The sequence below is a fragment of the Frankliniella occidentalis genome, unplaced genomic scaffold (assembly GCF_000697945.3).
Source record: "Frankliniella occidentalis isolate FOCC.00 unplaced genomic scaffold, Focc_3.1 Scaffold51, whole genome shotgun sequence".
Lineage (NCBI taxonomy): Eukaryota > Metazoa > Arthropoda > Insecta > Thysanoptera > Thripidae > Frankliniella > Frankliniella occidentalis.
This window is the reverse complement of record NW_026267181.1, coordinates 820,428-829,457: the sequence shown is the minus strand read 5'-3', so window position 1 is coordinate 829,457 and position 9,030 is coordinate 820,428. Positions and strand designations below refer to the sequence as shown.

Genomic DNA, 9,030 nt, shown 5'->3' with positions numbered 1-9,030 from the left:
CACGGAGTGTGCTGTGTTCAGTAAACTGTTTGCCGCAAGTCTGGCATTCATAAGGTTTCTCACCTGTGTGCGTCATCATGTGTCTACGGAATGTAGTGCTGTTACTAAACCCTCTGCCGCGAGTCTGGCATTGATAAGGTCTCTCACCTGTGTGAGTCCTCACGTGTAAGCGGAGACTGGTGCTGGTAAAGAACCCTGCTTTGCCGCAAGTCTGGCATTCGTATGGTTTCTCACCTGTGTGGAGTCCTCATGTGTACACGGAGTCTAGTGCTGTCTCTAAACCATTTGCCGCAAGTCTGGCATTCGTAAGGTTTCTCACCTGTGTGAGTCCACATGTGTACACGGAGTGTGCTGTGTTCAGTAAACCATTTGCCGCAAGTCTGGCATTCATAAGGTTTCTCTCCTGTGTGTGTCCTCATGTGTGCACGGAGTTTTGTGCTGTCTCTAAACCCTTTGCCGCAAGTGTGGCATTCATAACGTTTCTCACCTGTGTGCGTCATCATGTGTCTACTGAGATTAGTGCTGTCACTAAACCCTCTGCCGCAAGTCTGGCATTGATAAGGTCTCTCACCTGTGTGAGTCCTCATGTGTCATGTGTCTACGAAGTGTGTTGCTGTGACTAAACCCTTTGCCGCAAGTTTGACATTCATAAGGCCTATCACCTGTGCGAGTCCTCGCGTTTGTACGGAGATCGGTCCCAGCCGCTGAAGTGACGCTGCAGTGTTCGCCGCCGTCCAGTTTACCCGCGGCGTGATTCTGCATGTGGGCCCGGAGGAGGGCCGCCCTCCTGAAGGCCGCCCCGCAGGTCGCACAGCGGTGGGGCACGTCTCCAACATCTCTCTGGAGGCCGTGGTCCCTCCGTCCTGCGCTCGTTTACCGCGAACACCAGTGGGCCGAGACACGCCGCCACTGCAGGCGCTCATCGCCAGGGCGAACACTTGCGGGCTGCCCGTCGACGCGACGCCACAAGCACGGCGAGGCACGCCGCCGCCCTAGAGTGCAGCCTCCTGCGGTTGGGCTTCACCAGGGTGAACACCTGCATGCCGAGGCACGCCGCCACTGCAGGCGCTCACCGCCTGGGCGAACACTTGCGGGCTGCCCGTCGACGCACTACAGCACGGCGTCGCGACGCACCCGCAGGTCAGGTGGCCAGGATCTTCTCGGGCGCTGGGGCAAGCCAGGAAGCGGGGGCGTGCCAGCGGCAGCGAGGACGGCCAAGAGAGTGACGCAAGGACGACCGCGAGCCAGCACGAGGCAGGCGGGCGAACGTCAGACGATGCCTATGCCTATGTCCTCGCTGGCTTTGCGCGCTTTGCGACAGCCTCCAGGGCCCCGCCCAGCATACACTCCGTCCTATGTCCCTCGGCCGTGCCCCGTGCCTTAGAAGAAGCTGTGCGTTGTGCGTGTAGCCGGAGCCGGCCGCGCGCCCGGCCGGCGAGCCCGTGCACCGCCTGCCGGACCACGCCTCCACCATCCTCTTCATGCCCTGCTCACCGACAAGCAGGGCGTGGAGCGGCCGCCCCGGCCGGGTGGGTGCGGTGTGGGGCTGCTGCGTTGGTGATGCGTGTCAACCCGTTCAAGGCGGGCAGGTCAGTGGGGTCGTCTGTAGATCTCCATGGGAGGCGCGGCGTGTTCGACCCTCGGGTGCGGCCAGCGGCCACCCCCCACCCCCGCCCCGCCGGGCACTGAGACGATGGCATGTCGGTGCGACACGCCTCCAGCAACCACGGGGCCCAGGGAAACGCAGCGGAAGCGGGGGGAAAGGGGGGGGGGGGGTAGAAAGGAATGGCATGGGCCGGCCAGCCAAGAGCACCATCTCGGCGCACATGGTGTGCTGGACCACGAGAGTCCGCCTCAATGTTTTGCTTGCGGCCGCGGGGCAAGGCCAGGGTGTCTGCTGTCCCCTGCTCAGGGGGGATCAACACGAGACTCGTCTACCAGACCCTGCCCGACGTCACCTGCTGCGCCGTTTTCTGTCTACGACATTCTTGGGCACATCTCTTGTGGATGTACAACGGGAGCCGAAGGCTCTCCAGAGCCATCGCCGAGGCAGGTGTAATTGCCCAGCAGAAGCTCGTCCACATCCCCGTACACTACCAGGCGCCGCAGGCCGCAGGGCCGGCAGCAAGGGAAGCGCGATGAAGAGCGGCGGGCCACCTCGAGGATGCCGAGGTTTTAGCGCCCTACGGTTCGGAGTCCAGGCTGCACGTCGACCCCACCATATCATCCTCAAGGCCGTCCTGGTGCTGTCCCCGGGGCCGAGGTGGTCTCGGCCTTTCAAGACCCGGCCCCCAAGGCCAAGGCTGATGGCTGACGTCACAGCGGTTCGCCGAGCCTACCCTGCCCCCGGCCCGGCTGCGCTGTATGCACACGGCGAGGCCCCTTCATGGCGTGTCGGAACACCTCCCGCAACATGGGCAATACGCCGGGCTGAACCGTTCGGCGGATCCGGGAAGGGGAAAAGGGAGGAAGGGGGGGGGGGGGTCGCAGGACATCCCTCGGATGCTCACCAGCTCTCGAGTGAGGAAGTTGAACACGGAGACGGGGGAAGAGAGGCGCCGCTGTCAGCCAGGCGAAAAAAGCGAGGTGAACATCGACGTCGTCAATCATAATCGGAATCGGAGCCGGCAGGTATACGGTGGCGCGTCGCGGAGCCGCCGGGCGCCGGGCGCCGGGGTGCTATTATTTGGCCTGGCGCCTTGCTCCGTGGCGCACGCACAGCCGAGGGAAGTCCAGCTTCAAGACACGTGCAGAGCCGAGGCCGTGAAGGGCGTCATGCCGAACAGCAGCAGCTCGTCCGGCAGCTCATACACCCAGGACCCGACGCCGGGCAGCGCGCTGAGCACGGTCAGCTCCTCCAGCGCCGTGTCCATGCCTCGGGGACGATTTGGCGAAACAGCCTCGTACGATCTGTTAACTCGCTCAAGGCTGGTGGCGAGCGACTAGGCTCTGAAGGTCTGCCGGAGGCGGCGTGTCGTGGACCTTATCCAGGCGTGCCCGCCGCCCCGCCTAGAGTCTCCGCTACCGTCGTCCACGTCGGCCGGTGGCTGGTGCGTTGGTCTTCGTTTTGGAGCCGACTGATTCAGAAGACCACTTTCCTATACCTCCCGTACAACTCCGTCTCGAACAAGGCCGGACTAGAGCGAGGAGACCTTCTTGGCGCTATGGCTGCGCACGGATCCTAGATGGCTATCGAGTCCAGGCAGCACGGCGCGCACACCAGAGCGAGAAGCATCTCCTTCGTGATCAGATGGGCAAGTGTAGGAAAAAAAAGGGGGGGGCGTACCACCAGGAGGTGGACATCGAGGCCTGGCAGCACGACCGGTGCTGGAGTCCAGACCGTGCCCAACTTCGCCCGCGGCCGCGCCGCGTCGAGATCCAGGACACGCAGTGACCGTCCGCGAAGAAGATGATGGAGCACGCCGGGTGGCAGCTGCCGCGTCCGCGGCGATGCCCCTTTGTGCCCACGCCTGCCCACGCCCACCGCCCACCCCCGTCATACGGGGAGCCATCGCTGGCTTAATAAATGTCCCGTGTGACCAAGAGATCAGAAAATGGTGCCAAAGTCCCAGACGACAGGCGAGGGAGAGGGAAAGCCCATGTCTGATGTCTGCCGCCGGACGAGCACACGCCCGTCGGTCTGAAGCAGTAGTCTGAAGCCTGTGGTTGGAGAAGGCAGACTGGTACAGCGAGGAGGCCTTTGTAGTGGGGACGGGCGCGAAGGGCAAGGTGCTTCTTAGCAACTTATAGAGTGCTAGAGGCTGGAGAAGGTCGCTTCTTAAATCGTTAAAGCCGACGGGCAAATGCCAGGGTAGGCAACCCACCCAGCGCACGAGCGTCGCGGGCGGGGCAGTTGTTACCCTCCAGGCACCCTGACAGGCAAGACATTATCGAGTCTCGAAATGGATTCTTTTCGCTGGTATGTTATTCCACAGCCGAAGACAGGCGAAATTGTTCGCACCGTGTTTGTCCGTACCTGATGTGCTCCACATCCACACAGTTATTTCTAAGGAAAGGTAGAGGAAACCAGGAATCCGAGAACGTGGCGTTGTAGTGCCGATACACAAGCATATGAATGTGATAAACTGAACGCCCATTGCAGTTTTGTGTTGTGTTAAAACGTTAAACGGATACCGAACGCACTTTGTGGCCATTCGAACCCCGCCTCTCGGCGCGCCGCTGCCTCGCCATGTACACCAACATACCACCCACAGCTAGTCTGCGCGTCGTCGTCCTACATCACTACCGTTTCACGTTTAAACGCCAAAAAGCTGTGAAATGGGTGGAAATACTAATTTTATTGTATAGGGGTAGTCTTCTGCTAGAGCGTCACGTTCTGAGAATTTGCATCTACGGCAGAATTGTTTAGTTTTCAGGACTTGCCACCCTGGCTGAACGAACGAATGATGAATTGATGAAATAGTTGTCGGTCAGCTAAACACTGTCTGCTTTTGGACGCGGCCGTTTGCGTCGGTCGACATTCTAATCGAAATTTGCACGAAATGTGGTCGGTTGCAACAGTTAGGACTTTATAGGGTGTATGTTTCTTCTCATTGTTCTTCATTGCAGCACCGTTCTCTACGACGCCGGCTGTGATTTTGTGGAGAGAGTTGCTGGGTTGGGTTATTGTCTGCCAGGGAACACTCGTGGCGAACCACGAGGGCGATTGTTAACACAACAATAATTTCGCTTATGCCGTTTTCAAACATTGATTTTATTGAATGTCAGTGAGTGGATCCAGGCAACGGTGCTCTTTTGTACAACCAGTGTTGCGTTTCTTTATGAAGGTGAGGTGCTAAACATAACCTCTGCGAGCTTGTGCCTGCTTTGTGACGTTACGCAATTATGGTTGTTTGATTTGCGAGTGCTTTTGCACTATAGCTCGTTGCTTTTGCATGCCTTCGCCTTTTTTCGTACTTCTTTACCGCTTTTATTTCGACTTTCGTCCGACATATGTCCGTGTATTTGTTTGCTGGATTTTGTTGACTTTGCCTTCACATTTGCTGTCTTATTCTGTAACAAAAAATATCTCCTGTGCTTGTCTAGTGTTGTATATTTACTCATATCATCATTCCTGTTCCAGGTGTTTAGTTACTCCTCCCTGGCTGACGATCCCTTTGAGGCGGGTTCCGAGTCCACTTCAACCTTTCTAAATCGTTGGATCTGCTCGTGTCAATTTGGGGAGCAGCTTTTCTGTGTTGAAAGTGAGACAGTTTGGTAATGAAGGTTTATTCAAGGTGCTAAACAAATGCCAATCAAAAGCAGACCTAGTCTGAATAAAAGTAATCTCTATTAAATGATGCGCGATTGAATGAGATTGATGCCCAGTTTTAACGAACATCGTAGTTCTGATGCAAGTGCTTTTCACTTCAAAATTTAGAGGTGATTGTGATTTCTGACTTGTGAACAATGGAAGGTCTTCTAAAATACTGTCTGTTTCAGAAGAGAAGTACTGCTGGTTCAAGAAATTTATTCTGCTTATTCTGTGCCATGTGATGTCATCTATACCCAACCTGCAGTCATAGGTTGTTTGCCGCATGACAGCAGACATAAATAAGCAGATGTATATGTAAGCACCGTTTCAAAAGAATTTATTTGTATCAAACGGTTTGGGTTGTGCTTGTTTAACCCAGCTCTGTTATATGTCTTGTATTCCAGGTCCATGTGTGTGGTCTATCTCTTCAACTGATGTCAACTTGCATGTTTGGGACAGTAAAAGGAATTGATGGTCCTGAGTTTGCAATTTCCTTTCGGAAAATTAATTTCTTTACCATGGTTAGTGGTTTGAAATAATTCTTTGACTGCCAATTTAAAACCTTTTTCATTTCATTTTCTTTTGTTCCGATTGTTTACAGGTACTGTTCTACTATGCGCTATACAAGTGAAATAACTGATTCCTAGGTTTTACTTGACTGAAAACTTACAGACACTTCACTTATCCATAGAGAAAGAGAAAATTTGAGGAAGACAAACATCAGAAAGAAATTAAGATTGAATGAGATATATGAAAATGATTGAGTACAAAGCACAAATTTGATCCCAAGAACCAAAGTTAGTATATATTTGGTATTTGTAGTACTTTTAAAAAAGTCTATTCTGTATGAGCCCTTTTTTTCCCCCTTTATTCATTAGAATGTTACCAGAGGACATGGATAAGAAGCAGAAGCTTAAGGAAGGGATTCATGAGGTCCAAAACTTATTTAAAGAGAAGATTGATGTTAGTCTGTCTAAGTATGCTGAGGTCCAAGAACATCGGTGTCAGCAGTCTGCTTTAAGGTAAGTACAGGTTAGCTAAAAGCGACATGAAGATGAGCTTAGTATGTACATAATAATATTTCAATTCAATATACATCAGACATAATCTCTAATATTTCTGCTTACATGTGTGATTCTTTACAGATGGATTCTGGATTCCAGTCCAACATGTCCAAATGGTCTCTGCTTTGTCCCAACATGCCAGAATTAGTGAGATAAATGGAGATGTGCAGGACTGGTCTTAGCCGGCCTTCAGCAGGCATTTTTAAGCAGATGTAAGCTTATATTCATTCTTTAAAACAAGACAAAAATATTTTCATGTCCTTATGTTGAACTTAGCCCTTGTTACATTTACATATAACTAGATATTTACTTACAAGTGCTATGACTGAGTTATTAAAACTTTTGTCTGGAATACTGTAAGGCTAGATATTAGATCTCAATGTTTGCGTAACCCTGTAGAACTAGTGAGTGTGCAGTGTCTGCATCCTTTTTCAAGAGAACTCTTTTGATAATTTCTTGTACCGTTTTTAAACTTTTATTTAATTTTGCATGGTTAATCGACAGAGAGGACAATTGTTTTAGCCTCTGTTGTGACATTAAGAATCACAAAACTAATTTTTTTGTTTTGATTCCCTTTCCAGGTTTGATGGAGACTACATTTGGGATAGAGAAGACAAAACAATTGACTCTTGCATGGAGTTAAGTTCTTCACGCAACACAGTTGTGAAGGTCTGCTGGTGACATAAGTAAGCTGCTGGTTTTTTGGCAACTACTAATAATGTCTCAGAGAAAAATGTTGTGTGGGCAATTCAGTTCTTGTGGTGGTGCAGCTGAGGTCCTATTCCATTATTTGAATTACTAGAATTTAGAGTTTTCAATATTTTTCAATTTCTCCAGTTTAGCTTTTGTGGTTAAAATTTGAGCAGAACTTTTTTTTTTGTGAGCTAATATTAACACAGTCATTAACAAGTCTCCTTGAAGCACTCTAATTTGTTCAAAGTAAAAGTGACGGACACAGGACAGGACTGACTGGTTTCTTTCTAAATTTAGTTATACACATCTCTATTTTCCTCACTAGTTCTGGCATGTTTGCACCAAGTAAGGACCAATTTGACTTATTGTTGGACTGAAATCCTTGATGTTTTGTTGATAAGATCCCTGTAAAGAATCACACATGTAAGCAGGAACATTAGAGATTGTGTCTTACGTATATTTGTATGTCCTCATCTTTGTCGCCTTTTGCTAAGCTGTAGTTACCCTAAAGCAGACTGCTGAAACCGATTTTCTTGGACCTCAGCTTACTTAGACAGACTTACATCAATCTTTTCTTTCAATAAGTTTTGGACCTCATGAATTCCTCAAATACCAAATGTGTACTAACTTCTGTTCTTGGGAAGTTTGTCTTCGTTAAATTTTCTCCTCCTCTAGATAAGTGTAGCGTGTCAAAGTTTTAAGTAATGTAAAATCGAGGAATCAGTTATGTCACTTGTATAGCTTTAGTAGATCTTGTGTAATTCAAGATTGTCCCAGTTATTATTTTGGGATGGCCTCATTGTGCCTTCTGCTATTGTGATAACTTTAGTTCTTATTTAAATGATGAATGTCATTAGAACAACAGCTTTTTCAGCTTGTATATTTCACCAGTGCAATTTCGTGTTCCCCCAAGAATTTCCCAATTTTTACAATAGTGCATGTTTTTTTTAAATATACATGTTATCTAAGTTTAAGTTGTTACTCTAACATTTGTTGTAATTACATAAACATCATTAGTTATCTCAGCAAAGTTTGTTACTATGACCACAAAAATTAGTCTAGTAACTGTGAAGTGACAGGCGCTATGGATACCTCTCCGTTTTCTTGTTGCACACCTTGCACTCTAATTGCTTTACTCTGCACATGTATAGCTTCTCTCTAATGTCTTGTCCAAATGTTGTGAACACGAGAATGGCACTCACTGTCATGGTTTCTTCCCAGTGTGTGGTCAAAGGAAGATTCGTGACAAAACTGTCACAATAAGCTGTTTCTCCCCTCGATTAGCCAACACTTGTGACACCACAGTCACAAGTCGTTTTTCTCCAGTATGTGGTCAAAGTCAGATGTTATAACTAATGATGTTTATGTAAGAAATGTTACATTTATAAGACTCTTCTAGGTTGCTTCCCAGATCAGTTGTGTTGGCATGTGTGAAGCAAACAAAGTTTTTTGCTTTCTTTGGCAGGACTAATCTGCCTTTGAGAACCTATTCTTTTGTTTTCCCAGGGGCATTTTTTTCAAATTCTAAACTAGTTGCAAATTGTGCTTTATTCTTTTCTGCCTATGAACTGAGGCTTAAGGTTTTGTATTGTAATTCTTTGACTTTCAACCATATAAATCAGTTTTGTAAAGGTTTAGTTAAACCATACTAAAAGGCTTGAAGCTTGAATTTGTTACTTACTAGACCCTTTGTTATATCATTTTCTTAAAGATTGAGAGTTTACATTGTGTAATAAAAGTAAAACATTCGTAAAATAATAAGCTCACTTTGAACTTATTTATTCCCCTTGAAAAATGAAGGCAAGTGTCGAATCTGCTTCATCCGCACCTAGTTGTGAATCACTGCACGTTTTATTGCGTCAAGAGTTGAAAATATTGTGTGTAGACCTGTGTGAATCAGACTGATGCTGACGTGGTTTGGAAATGAGTTGTATATTGCATATGAAAGACCAAATGAAAATTTGTGGACAATAAAAACATAAGGAGTTCACATAAAAAGTCTTTAAAAAGCTGCAAGGT

At 48.6% G+C, this 9,030-nt stretch overlaps 1 long non-coding RNA gene across 2 annotated transcripts; it reads left to right on the top strand.

Annotated features, from left to right (window-relative positions):
* The first annotated feature begins 1,808 nt into the window (after positions 1–1,808).
* On the top strand, positions 1,809–9,030 carry LOC113215057 (uncharacterized). Of its 2 annotated transcripts, XR_008011135.1 has the most exons (8): positions 2,475–4,787; positions 5,084–5,237; positions 5,443–5,569; positions 5,659–5,775; positions 5,856–6,051; positions 6,133–6,276; positions 6,400–6,530; positions 6,900–9,030. It is a non-coding gene; the product is annotated as an uncharacterized LOC113215057 (long non-coding RNA). The 2 variants fall into 2 exon arrangements; XR_008011134.1 differs by having other exon boundaries at positions 1,809–4,787; positions 5,084–5,569.